The following is a 13637-nucleotide window of genomic DNA, read 5'->3' on the forward strand; positions in this document are numbered from 1 at the left end:
TCAACACCCAAAAAACAATAACCCGATTAAAAAATGGGCAGAAGATATGAAGAGGCAGTTCTCCAAATAAGAAATTCAGATGGCCAACAGACACATGAGAAGATGCTCCACATCACTAATCATCAGGGAAATGCAAATTAAAACCACAATGAGATATCACCTCACACCAGTAAGGAAGGCCAGCATTGAAAAGACTAAGAGCAATAAATGCTGGTGAGGATGTGGGGAGAGGGGAATCCTCCTACACTGCTGGTGGGAATGTAAGCTAGTTCAACCGCTGTGGAAAGCAATATGGAGGTTCCTCAAAAAACTGAAAATAGAAATACCATTTGACCCTGGAATCCCAGTCCTTAGAATATACCCAAAGAACACAACTTCTCAGATTCAAAAAGACATATGCACCCCTATGTGTATCACAGCACTTTTTACAATAGGCAAGATATGGAAGCAACCTAAGTGTCCATCTGTAGATGAATGGATAAAGAAGATGTGGTACATATATACAATGGAATACTATTCAGCCATAAGAAAGAAACAAATTCTACCATTTGCAATAACATGGATGGAGCTGGAGGACATTATGGTCAGTGAAATAAACCAGACAGAGAAAGACAAATGCCAAATGATTTTCCTAATTTGTGGAGTATAAAAATGAAGCAAAACTGAAGGACCAAAATGGCAGCAGATTCTCAGACTCCAAGAAGGAACTAGTGGTTACCAAAGGGGAGGGGTGTGGGAGGGTGGGTGGGGAGGGAGGGAGAAGGGGACTGAGGGGTATTATGTTTAGTACACATGGTGTGGAGGATCATGGAGAGAACAGAGTAGCACAGAGAAGGGACATAGTGGATCTCTGGCAATTTGCTGCACTGATGGACAGTGACGGCATTGGGATATGGGTGGGGACTTGATAATATGGGTAAATGAAATAACCACATTGTTTTTTCATGTGAAACCTTCATAAGAGTGTTTATCAATCATATCTTAATAAAAAAAATTTTTAAAATTCTAAACTACTAACCTCCTTCAAATTCCTTATATTTGCTAAAAGACACACATACAGTTCCACAACATTATAACTGCTGTACACATAACTTACTTTTGGCACTTTTCACCTAACTTCATTTCATTTAGGCATGTCCTTGTATTGGTATTTCCTACATATATGTCATTTTTGCAATTAATTCACAGCACTTATTCATGTTAATATGCTATGATATTAAGTCATACCCCTTTCCTGCCATTTGTATAGTTCCAAATATTTGCCATTCAAAAAGTACTACCATGAACATATTTATGCAAATAGTTTTCTTAACTTTTGAATAAAAACCATTCTTACTACTTCAGATCCTCCAAAGCATCAAACCCGCTGTGGATGCTGCACTTACAATGGCCCTAGTCGGCACCTGGCAGAGGTGACATGACCTCACCTGAGCGTCCATGCATGTATGCAGTTCTCCCAAGAACTTCTGCAGCATGAAGGCATTTGCAGGCTTGGGAAAAAAGGAGCACTTTCATAATGCATGGTAACAGTGTACTTACTGTTTTAGTTATGCCTCTTCCTGCTGAGTTAACATGACCATTTAAAATCAGTGATCTTCTAGAGCAGGTTTTCTGTTCCAACAAAGGCCCCTCTGAGGGAGGTTGGTTAGGTCCTAGCAACTTTTGAATGCTAACAGCATGGCAAGTATCCAAGGATGAGAAGGCCCTGATGTAAAACATCACTGATTGTGTTTGTCCTTATGACCCACTGCAGGGCGAAGATTCCATGGCACACATTTGGGGATCACTGCTAAGATAAATAGACTCCTAGAGAAAGCACCTTTCAGAATTTCTCCTTCTCATGCATTAATAATCATAGCTGAATAATCGGATTGTATGGGGCTGAGACCCAAGAAGCCAAGAAAACAAAGGTATTTCAGCAGTTGTCGGGATCATTCTGGTTCCTAAACCTCCAAATCTAAGTGTTCATGTAAGCTGCAGACTTGGTGTCTATACTGATCAGATCCCCCAGGAAGTTGCTGCATGCCCTATTTCCTTTCATTTTGTAGAAGCAAGTTAGATGCTGCATTTGAAAACAGAGCTTATAACCAATATGAGATTTAACAGAAATAGCTTGACTCTCTGAGTTCCTAGGAAAATCAAGAATTCAAATCACTTAGTTGTAGCCTCTCCAACATTTTAAAACCAGACCTTATGCTCCATTCTTCTCCCACCTGGAGCTGATTGCTCATTGTCTGCCTCCGTACCACTACCCAGACACCCCAAGGTCAGTAACATGGCTTCAGAACAAAACACAAGGAAATCTGGTTCTAAACAGTGTTTATGAAAATGGAGCAGTTGAAGATAATATCTGGTTATGATGACATCAATAGCTTCTTCATATAAACCCCATCCTAAAAGGCAAGTGATCATATAGACCTTCTTTAGGCTGCAGATGAAAGAATGAAACCTGCCTTTGATACTCGATTTCTTTTGTATATGCTAGAAATTTTCTGTGTGGTTTGCTGGGCTGATGAGCTTAGGGGGCTTAAATTGGTTTGTATTAGCTCAGGAGTCTCCAGAGAACATAACCAATAGGATGTTGAATAGAGAGAGATTTATTTTAAGAAATTGGCTCATACAATTGCGGGGGCTGCAAACCCACTCTCTGCAGAGCAGGTGGGCAGGCTGCAGGTCCAGAAAGGACTCCCTCTTCCTCAGGGATCTCAGTCTATTTTCTCTTAAATTCTTCAAACTGATTGGATGAGGCCCACCCACCTTATGGAAGGTAATCTCCTTTGCTGGAAGTCTACTAATTTAACTGTTAATCATATCTAAGAAAAATACCTTCATAGCAACATCTAGACTGGTATTTGACCAAAACCTGGGTAGCATGGCCTAGCCACGCTGACACATCAAATTACCCATCACAGAGCTTTAGTCAGAATTTTCTAACAGCTGCAAGGTTGCATCAGAAGTAAAATGGAATGATGGGACTGAGACCAGCTATTTTTTTTTTTTGAGAGGGCATCTCTCATATTTATTGATCAAATGGTTGTTAACAACAATAAAATTCTGTATAGGGGGGTCAATGCTCAATGCACAATCATAATCCATCTCAAGCCTAATTCTCGTCAGTCTCCAATCTCTGAAGCATAACAAACAAGTTCTTACATGGTGAACGAATTCTTACATAGTGAATAAATTCTTACATGGTGAACAGTACAAGGGCATTCATCACAGAAACTTTCAGTTTTGATCATGCATTATGACCTATAAACAATCAGCTCAAATATGAATATTTGTTTGATTTTTATACATGATTTATATGTGGATCCCACATTTCTCCCTTTATTATTATTATTATTTTTATTTTTATCTTATTTTATTTTATTTTTTGAGAGGGCATCTCTCATATTTATTGATCAAATGGTTGTTAACAACAATAAAATTCTGTATAGGGGGGGTCAATGCTCAATGTACAATCATTAATCCATCTCAAGCCTAATTCTTGTCAGTCTCCAATCTTCTGAAGCATAATGAACAAGTTTTTACATGGTGAACGAATTCTTACATAGTGAATAAATTCTTACATGGTGAACAGTACAAGGGCATTCATCACAGAAACTTTAGGTTTTGATCACACATTATGAACTATAAACAATCAGGTCAAATATGAATATTCATTTGATTTTTATACTTGATTTATATGTTGATCCCACATTTCTCCCTTTATTATTATTATTATTTTTATTTTTAATAAAATACTGAAGTGGTAGGTAGATGCAAGATAAAGGTAGAAAACATAGTTTAGTGCTGTAAGAGGGCAAATGTAGATATCAGGTGTGTGCCTATGGACTAAGTATTAATCCAGGCTAGACAAGGGCAGCAAAACATCCATGGATGCAGAAGATTTCTCTCAAAACAGGGAGGGTGAGGTTCTGAGCCTCACCTCTGTTGATCCCCAGTTTCTCACCTGATGGCCCCCCTGCGACTGTGCCTGTCTTAGGTTGTTCCTCCCTTGAGGAATCTTACCCGTCTCTGGCTAACCAGTCACCTTCCGGGGCCATACAGGGAAATGTAAAGTTGGTAAGTGAGAGAGAAGCCATATTGTTTGAAAAGGTTAGCTTTTTACTTCTTTGCAGATTTATGCCCTGTGGCTTCTATGCCCAGCACTTGTCTCGAGGTATCTTTACCACCTGGAGGAATTATGATACTTGGTAAATTCGATATGAGGCACGAATTCTATTTAAGGGTTGTAATTAGGAAGGAAGAAGAAAAGCTATAGAGGTAGCATATGGAAGAAAACATGGGAGGGTTGATTATTTCTTTGACATATCTTCTTGTAGAGTACCTTAAGCATGTATAGGTTTTAAACTACTAACTAACTTGCGCTCACATATTAACATAATAGGAATACGGTGACATAAACAAAGCAAATCTATAATTACCATCCATCTCCAGTGAAGCCAAGAAAACCATTTAGGCACCCTAGGTATTTGTGAAAATTTGTCTATGATATGATGGATATTGTCCAACTGTACTTGAACAGTCTGAGAGAAATCAGACAAATTAAAGCAACCCATTTCTGGGATCTGTTCACATCCCATATGTTCTTTTAACCGTAGATAGTCTATAGTCATAAGATTTTGGAGTGCTACAACTTGCACCCCTCCCAACTCCTGGTTGAGTTCCAACAGTACAGATCCGGTCAAATTCGTTATCTCACTGTATGCACATGCCAGCCTAGACATCTCCCTCTTCATTCCAATGGCAAGTCCAGGAAATGGTGGGGTGGATGCAGCCGCAACTGCAGCATTGTCCGGATCCCTGTGGAGGCTTTTTGATGATCATCCCCCGGCACAGGTCTTCCAGAGAGTGCTGATGCTGGAAGCTCCTCCTCATATTGTATCTTAGTTCATTTTCTGGGTAGCCAAGCTAGGTCTTGATCTTCTGCATAGAAACAAACAGACCCTTTGCCCACACTTTGACATGCCCTCTATACCACTGTGTAGAACTCACTGGAGGTCAGCACACAGGAACTGCTTTTTTTTTTTTTTTATTAAGAGAAAGGAATATTATCAGAAAAGAGTACCTCCATAGCTGATCATCTGACAAGAGACCAGCTATTTTTTCCATGTGGCCCACCTTCCAGTGCTTGGCAGAGTGGAGCTGATGGGTGTTCCTGGAAGAGGGTCAGGTTCCTAGCCATGAGCAAGCCTGTCCCTTGGAAAGGTGGAGATGCCAGGGCCCAGAGCCTGGCTTCTCTAGTCTAAACCCAGCCCCAGCCAGTCTTTCCTTGCCACATAGGAAGGGACTGAAGGAGAAGAAAGATACCCCTAAGTCACCATGTAAAGGCTGACACATTTCCATAAGCATTCCAGGAAAAGAGGAGGCAGGTATTAGACACACAGATGGCTATGACCTCTGAAATTGCCTAAACTAGCAGGATTTTCCATCACTTGCTCACCATAGGAGCATGCTGTTCTCAGTGCAGATGAACCAACCCTTGCACACTCTTGATGACAACATCAGGACTAAAGGACCAACCCAGAGAGGTGGAGGACAATAGACAGAGCCTGGCATTTGCTGAACTGACCTGGAAAAATCTCCGGAAGAGATCACAGGTGTGCGGACCCTAGACTGGGTCTCTGCGAACTGGAAACTGACAGCATGGATGGTGGCTGTGTTCCCTCTGCTAATTCAGAGCCCAGGTTTACGGAGGCCCTCTGGCAGCCCTGCAGCACCCTTCTTCCCTTCCTCTGCTTTAGCCCTGGCTGCTCTCCACCACTAACTGTCACCCCGTCCACCAGATACCAAGGCTTATCACCACCTCCTGGAAGTCCTCACTGGACCTCAGTTTTCCATGAAGCATCACCACAGCCCTGCCCAGAGCCTACAGGTGCCTGAACCTCCATGTTTGTGGGGCTTTGTGAAATGGACTTCTGAGATTTTACTTTCAGTCCCCACTCTTCCTAGGGCCAGAAATGCGTCTATGAGCTGGGCCATGAGCCTCACCCTGGCTATGCTTCCTTTGGGAACTATATTGCCCTCCCATTGGCTAAGGCTTGTGTACTAGACCAGCCTGGCACACCTCAGTCCCTCTTCCCTGCAAGGAGGTGCCTCCATGATGTCCTGCCTTTTGGTCTGCCCCAGGTAACCAGACATGCCAGGCAAGAAGCCCTGTCATGCTCGCAAATGTGTTCCTTTGTCTTCATGCAAAAATACACGTGCATCAGTTACATTTAGAAATAATTTGACATGTTAGTACTTTGAGGTCATCACAACTCAATATGCTGTTTGAAGAATGAATCTACTTCCCTGTTTATGAAAAGCTCTGTGCGAATGTAAATAACACCTACATAACCAGAAGCCACCACAGGGCTGGGATGCTCAGCCTGCTGTTGGTGGACATGAACTTTGAGCTGTCGCCTTGTGGCACACTTGGCCTGGGCTGACTCACCACACTCCCACATTCCCTTCTTCCTGTGAACAGTGGCAGCCCCTGGTCAGGGGTGGTGGGTGCGAGACATCCACCCCCTAGCCCACAGATTTGAGCTACAAGACTACAGCACCCACTTTAACTAAATGCAGTAAAATTACCATGTAAGTAATTAAAGGAAGGCAAGGTAACATTCTCAGACTGTAGAGTATTAGTCAGCAAGGATATTAAAGAGTATGGAGCCCAGGACCCTTGACCTTGGCTGCACGTTGGAACCACCCGGGGAGGCTTGCACCAGACCAGTGAGGTTGCTCCCTGGTGTGCAGGCATCAGTGTGCCCAGGTCGGGGGCCAGTGATCCCGTTCATGGTTCTCAAGCCCACTAGCTCATAAGAATCACCTGGGGAGCTGTACAAAAATAAACTTCCAGGACTCATCCCAGACTTATATGGGTGTAGGGCCCAGGGAATCCTTAAAACTCCCAGGAGATTCTGTGATCAGGGAGGTTTGGGAACCACTGATCTACTCAGTTCTGACACTCTTGAGGCCACAGAAATGTTCCACGTCTTGCCCTAGCAAATGTGATCAGCAAACAGAAAAGCCAGCACCAGTGCTCAGGGCTACAGACTCTCAGCTGAGCATTCTTGAGGAAGAAATTACTAAATCTCTGTCTCTCAAGCTGGAAAAAAATAACGGCTTTTATATTTTAGGTTTCACAAAGAATTTAAACCATGTTCTTTTCCTATTTCATCAGGACCTCCTCACATCTAGAATAAACTCCAGCTGCAAAAGGAGTTTTTTTAGTAGTTTATCAGGAAGAGTTCCCTAATTGCAAGCATCAATCACTAAAATTATGGATGATGAGGCAAGATTGCAGAATCTCCTTTTAAAATGATATTTTAAAAAATATACTTTCATTTCTCCAAGAGACTTGAGAGGTGGAGGCATCTACTCTGTGCCAGTCACCATGTCTCCGAGAGACCCAAGAGATTATAAGACATGGCATCCAGGAGCTTATTTCCTCGGTGGGGAGACCAACAAATAAAGGGAGGCAAATGGACTGTGGGCCAGACAGTGAGCGCACTAGGCCTGCAGAGGAGGTGGGGAGTGAGCCGGATGCTGCTCCGAGCTTATCTAAACGCAAGACTCAGGACGCCGAACATGGTGTTCCCAGATCCCACCCAGCCCTGGCAGTAGGAAAACACTAACAGGTTTTTTCTTATAATCTTGTAGTTCATTCTTTATGCTAATTATCACTGGAGTTTTTTTTCTTTTTTTTGGTAGATTTTTTTTTCTAGTTGGATTGTTTGGAGTTTGTCTTTTGCCTGTGTTGTCCTCGGCTCAGTCAGAAATGACATATTTGGCACACAGTTGCAAAGCCTGCGGGTATTGTATAAATTCTTGGTGCCTGAGTGATTCCAGGTGGCCTCCACAGGGCCGATGTCACCAGGTACCCCAGCTCAGCACGTCCGTGTCAGAGTGCTCCCTCTGCTGGTTGATTCTAAAAGTGAGACTTGGTTTCAAGACAACCTTGAATTACTCCTGCACTTTCCTCACATTCAAGAATGTGTCACTACACAATAGTGAGAATTTCCTGGCTGAAGAGATATTTGACTTAAGAAAAAAATCTTATTCCAGACTCATTTAAGCTGACCATCTTAAGAAATGCCAGCTCATTTGGGTTTTTAAGAAGAAACAGCATGACCAACAGAGAAAATCTGAATGTGTTTTTACTTTCACGTTTGGCCTAGCAATGAGAAGACCGTAGAGATTAGACCAATGTCCCCAGATATGCCTGCTAGTGAGGAGTAAAGAACTGACTCACAGGGCATCTGGAGGGAGTTGGGATTGTCAGAGTTAGCAAATAAAACAACCAGTTAAATTTGCATTTCAGCTAACAATGGATAGTTTTTGTAGTATATGTCCCATGCAATATTTAAGGCACACTAGAACATTATTCATTGTCTAGCTGACATGCAGCTCTAATGGGAAGCCTGTGTTTTATCTGGCAACCTGACAAGGGAGGAAAGAGAGACAGGACGAGGAGAAAGGTCAGCCCAGAGTCTAAGAAGGCTCTTGGCTGGATACTCAAATGTGCTTGTAGATGGAAGCTGGTAACAGTTGAGCCATTAGGATTGATGCCAGCCCCACCAAGACCCTTTTAATTTAATTCGTTCTCCCTATAGCTGGAGACAGGCCAAGCTTTATTGCATCTGTTGATTAACTAAATGCAGTTTGTCCTGCTTTACTGACTCTGCCTGTTTCCCAGGCTGTAGTCATTCTGGTCGCATGTTAATTAACACATACTGAGCTTCATTGGCCAGTAGCTTTCTTGCCAAACACTTTGGCAGCCACAACAAGATTGCTATCAATGTACCAAGTGTTTTCTCTGACCTGCCCCAGCGCCCAGGTGCTCTTATGGACCAGGTCTGACCCTTGGCTGCTTCCCCTGTGGGATGCTAGGTCAGTCCTCAGAGCCTCTTCCCTATTAGGGAACTTCCCAGTGGATTTGCAACCAAGCACTTGCTGCTTTTCTCCTGATTATCCCTTGAAAGGAGTTTCTCATCCCTTTATTTGTTTTTTATTTCCTCAGGTTTATATTCAAGACATCCAAAGTCTGTAGCTGTGTTTTAGACTGCTCGCTGGGTAATGGCGTGGCCCGCTCCCACACACCTGTCTGCATCAGCAAGAGCTAAACTGGGCCCTGGTAGGAATGAGACCAGGCGTTCGGGCTATGTTCCTGCGCTTGTGTTCCCATTTGCTTCTACAGAATTTGTGTTCTTTTGAATCCCATGATAGAGATGTTCACCGAGCTAGAATGACTTACTTCACGCTGACTTCAGATGCTGTGTTACCACAATTATTTTAAGTACATCAGAGAGAGAAAGACAGACAACCAAGGCAGACGAGAGACTAAGCTATTGTACCTGGTTTATGTGGAACACAGACCCCGTAATGCCAAGGTCATTCCTCTCACGCACCCAAAACCTGAACCTTGCAGCTCACAAGGGGCAAATCAGGCATGAAAACTGGGGGAGATGTACAGAGCTCCACTACTGCTAGAAGAAGGTCAAAATCTACTTTCTTTAAATCAGCGTAGCTCATCATAAATAATGTCCATGAATAGACTGAAGCTTACCTGGGGGCGCGAATGACCATGGCCCTCCTCAGTTCACCCTAGAAACACAGAGGAAATATGCACTTCCTAGGGGCATGAACAGGGGAGAGTCCCAGAGCTTCTCTGATAGGGTGAGTGACTATCATTTGTCTTTTCCTGGTTTCATTTCAAAAGACTTTTGTAGAACAGATAAATTCTATCTGAAATAACAATTCTCAGACGTGCTCAGGGCATTGGGGTGCTGATGTACATGTGACGGAAGCGGCAGGCCATCGAGTTTACAACTCACTCACTGGCAGCAACTGAGGGTGAAGAGAACAGGCCTGAGACCCATGTGGGGGCAGGTGCAAGCCCAGCAGTTTCAGAGTCAGCAGAGCTCCCAGTTTTTGCTATAAACTCTTTTATCTTCTCCACAATGTGCCCTTTATGCTACTGTCATCCTCAGAGGGCTCCCAGGGCATAGGATAAAGCCCAGTCCCTGGTGGCCCTACCTTGGCAGCCGGACTCTGGCAGCTGCCTGGTAGAACCCAGCTGCTCAGACCCTTGCTTTCCCAGAAGCGCTGCTTTTTCCATCCTCGACCACCCCGCCGTGCCCGCAGCACTGCCGCGGCCGCCCTGCTCATCTCAGGTTCCCTGGTTTCCAGTCCATTTGCACCTGACCCTCTTCAAGCAGCGCGCCCACAATTCCATAGCACAGAGCTGACTCCTCCCTCGGTCCCCGGGCCTTGGGCTCTGCCTCCCAGCTCAGAGCGGGCCACCTGCAGTCCGTGACATCCCTGGGGGATGCATCTTACCTCCTCAACCAGGCTGAATGCTCTCTCAGAGGAACCACCGGCAATGGTGCAACACTGCACAAGCCTCCAAGAAACACTTCAGGAATAAATAAATACTGTGGGGTCTGCTTCTGGCTCCCTAACTCTGAGGAATGTGGGAACAGGTAACCAAGAGAGCATCACCTCCATCATCAGAGGAAAAGCCAATTCCTACAAAGTTAAAATGTATTTGTATGAATAATACCCTTCATGTCATACAGGTTATATGTCGTATATGTTACATATGTATACATGCTATAATTTCCAGATAAAGGTGCAGATTTGAGTGGGAAAATTCTTTCACCCTAAGATTAAAAAACAAATCAACTTGAAACTATTACAATATTGTCAACTATACTTCAATTTGAAAAAAATTTTAAAATTCCAGAAGGCAGTCAATTTTTTCAATTTCTTATTAATAAGAAAATGATAAATTTCTGAAAAAGGATCTTATTACTCAAAATAAGTCACAGAGAATAAGCGCGGTGGTAACCTAACCTCCGAGGCAGCTGTATTCACAAGAGGAGAAGCACGTGGTGGCGGGCCTGTGGCCGCCAGGGCCCCCGCAGGCCTCCAGCTGCTCCTGGAAGCTCCACAACCTGCTCGGCCGCAACTCTAACAGCCCCGCACTGGCCTGTCACCGCGGCACATGAGCTAATTACTGAGGGCAGGTGTCCTTCCTGCAGGATGTTCATATGCCAATCTCAGGGTTTCCTGTAAATGAAGAAATGAGGAAACAGTACAGGAGTGTGGTTGGCTGAATGTTTGTTTTGTTTATGTCTTTCCCTTCTGACTGCAACTCCAGGCAGCCATCATCAGTGGGGAAACGCTGCCTCGTCATAGCCTGGCACGATGAGTGGACACGGGTGCGTGGGCAGCCCGGGTGCGTGGGAGAGGAATCCAGGGAGAGGACCTGGGCACCGGGCAGTGGCGGCGCCGTCTGGGTCTGGAGTGGGGCCGGGACAGAGCCCTCGTCTGCCCGTGACCACCAGGGCCTCCTCTTCTGTGCTTCTGACCCTCACACCCACACTGCGCCGGCAGCGGGAGGGGCCCCCCAGCGCTCGGAGGGCCCCCCCCCCCCAGCGCTCTGCCTCTCTCCCCTTCCATGGAGGGTGCAGAGGGGTAGGAAAAATCTGAATAACCAATTCTAAGTAATAGAAATCCTGCCGTCTACCCCCATCTTTCCTTTAAACTCTTAAAGCACTTAGAGTCTAAACCATTTAGCACTGCATCTGTCTCTGCTTGGGTCGTTTACTATTGTTTATTTGTTAATTTCACCTCCCAAACTCAAGTGTAACTTCCTCCAGAGCAGAGAATCACATAATTTTAGTACCATTTTTTCCACATCACCTATGTCTAGTACAGTTTCAAATACATCAAGTGTATTAACTAATTTAAATGGGCAAGGAATAGTTATACTGGTGACAGCTTGTCCCAAATATGTAATATTTGTCAATGGAAACAGTCCTGGAGACATTCTTGGCATAAACTGGCTTCTATTCAAAGACAAGAAAACACAGCCCCAAGCAGAAGCTGCTTCTAGAGTGTTCTAGCTGTGGAGGTATCCGGGGTTGTACCCTGGCCTTTATGGCTAGCCCAAGAGAGGTGATTAGATTTGGGTGGAGTTCAGGGTCCCCTGCCCAGAACAGCGCAGGTGATATTGCCTGGGGCCAAGAGGAGAGGAAATCCAGTTCACAGTGAGTTCTGTCAGGTGAGGACTGCTCCAGGGGCCTGCATCAGATACCAGGAGGCCAGTCTCCTCAAGGAGTACTGGGATGTCTGGATTCTGGGGCAATGGGACTGGAGAGCAAAGCAGCAACTCTGGAGTTAGGGTGGCTTTGTGGGGAGTGGCCCCATTTGTTCTCTTTGATGGGGTCACTCTCTGGGACATTTGGTGGCACCGGTAGCTGTCACATGAGCCACAGCAGCAATGGCTCAGACTGATGCCTGGCAGAACAGGAACTCTGCAGGACTAGAGATGCTGGGGAATCTGACCATGCTCTCTCGGGTCCAGTTTGGCAGTAATTAACACTTTCCCAAACAAGAATTAACAGCAGTCACCTGGAGGAGAAGGAGGTTGTTACAGTGTACTCATTTGTGAGCCCCCTCAGCCTACTCTTCTGCTGGGGACACCCTCCCAGACCCCTAACCAGGTCAACAGTGAGTCAGCCTTTGCTCTTGGGGCTTGAACTAGACTTGGGTTAAGCGGTGTCTCTCTCCCACCCTGTTCTCTACTCCCTATCTGTGCAAACAGGCGGAGCAGGGACCAGAGGAGGTGAAGGTGAGCACAGCTACCTGGGCCTGCAAAACCCCTTGTCTTGGATCCCCAGCAAACTGTGGGGACATCAGTTCCATACAAAGTTAGTTTCTCCTTACCCCAGAAAGATCTTCAAATCTGTCCTTCGGAGTGCATTCTTCAGGGAAGGAGGAGAGAGGGGGGACACACAGAGACCTCACCTAGCTCCACTGTTGCTTGAGTTGGGACCAGAATCTAATGTCTCCTCCAACTCTAAAGAGCCCGTGGCGTGTGTCTGTAAGCCAGGTGCAGCTGGGAGTCTTCTGCCCCTCACGACTTGGTGTAGTTAAAGAGTGGCTCCTTGGTGCTGCTCTTGCTCCAGGGCAGTGGGCGTGGAGGTGGAGTGGGGAGTGGAGACTTCAAATTCTGCTCTCTGTGAAAAAAAAGAAAGAAAAGGCAGACGCATGGGGAGAACAGTGTAGCACAGAGAAGGCACATAGTGGATCTCTGGCATCCTGCTGCACTGACGGACAGTGACTGCATTGGGGTATGCGGGGAGACTTGATAATATGGGTAAATGTGGTAACCACATTGTTTTTTCATGTAAAACCTTCATAAGAGTGTATATCAATGATACCTTAATAAAAAATTTAAAAAGAAGAAAAGAAAAGAAAAGGCAGAGGGAAGGGACTTGTGCGTGCAACATTGTGGCCCAGAACATCCGTCCCGGCCGGGGTGGGGTCTTTACCGGACCGCGGGGCAGCCTCGCAGAGCCTCTGGCCTCGCATTCCGGGGGCTTTGCGCCGCCTCCGCCCATCTGTCCTGGCCACTCTCTCCTTTTGCAATTGCATCCGAACTCCAAAAGCCCCACGGATCAGGCAGAGTACCTCCGCCCCTAGCTGTGTGCGTGGCTCCGAGCTCACTGTGGGACCCTGTGTGCCGAGGAAACCCACCCCCGCGCTGCAGCGTCTGGCACTGCCCGACACCGTGCACGGCAGCCGCCTCTAGGGACTGCCACCGTCCCGCTTTGCCCACGTATTTATGTAAATTC

General features: G+C 45.5%; 1 long non-coding RNA gene across 2 annotated transcripts; it reads right to left on the minus strand.

The window, feature by feature from the left end:
* Positions 1-4599: 4599 nt before the first annotated feature.
* Positions 4600-13634, minus strand: LOC108394995 (uncharacterized). Of its 2 annotated transcripts, XR_012125409.1 has the most exons (4): positions 13335-13634; positions 12727-13019; positions 10849-12411; positions 4600-4932 (listed from the first exon to the last, which is right to left on the minus strand). It is a non-coding gene; the product is annotated as an uncharacterized lncRNA (long non-coding RNA). The 2 variants fall into 2 exon arrangements; XR_012125402.1 differs by lacking the exon at positions 4600-4932 and having other exon boundaries at positions 4939-11064; positions 13335-13630.
* Between the last annotated feature and the right edge of the window lie 3 nt (positions 13635-13637).

Source organism: Manis javanica, chromosome 1, assembly GCF_040802235.1.
Source record: "Manis javanica isolate MJ-LG chromosome 1, MJ_LKY, whole genome shotgun sequence".
Taxonomy (NCBI): Eukaryota; Metazoa; Chordata; class Mammalia; order Pholidota; family Manidae; genus Manis; species Manis javanica.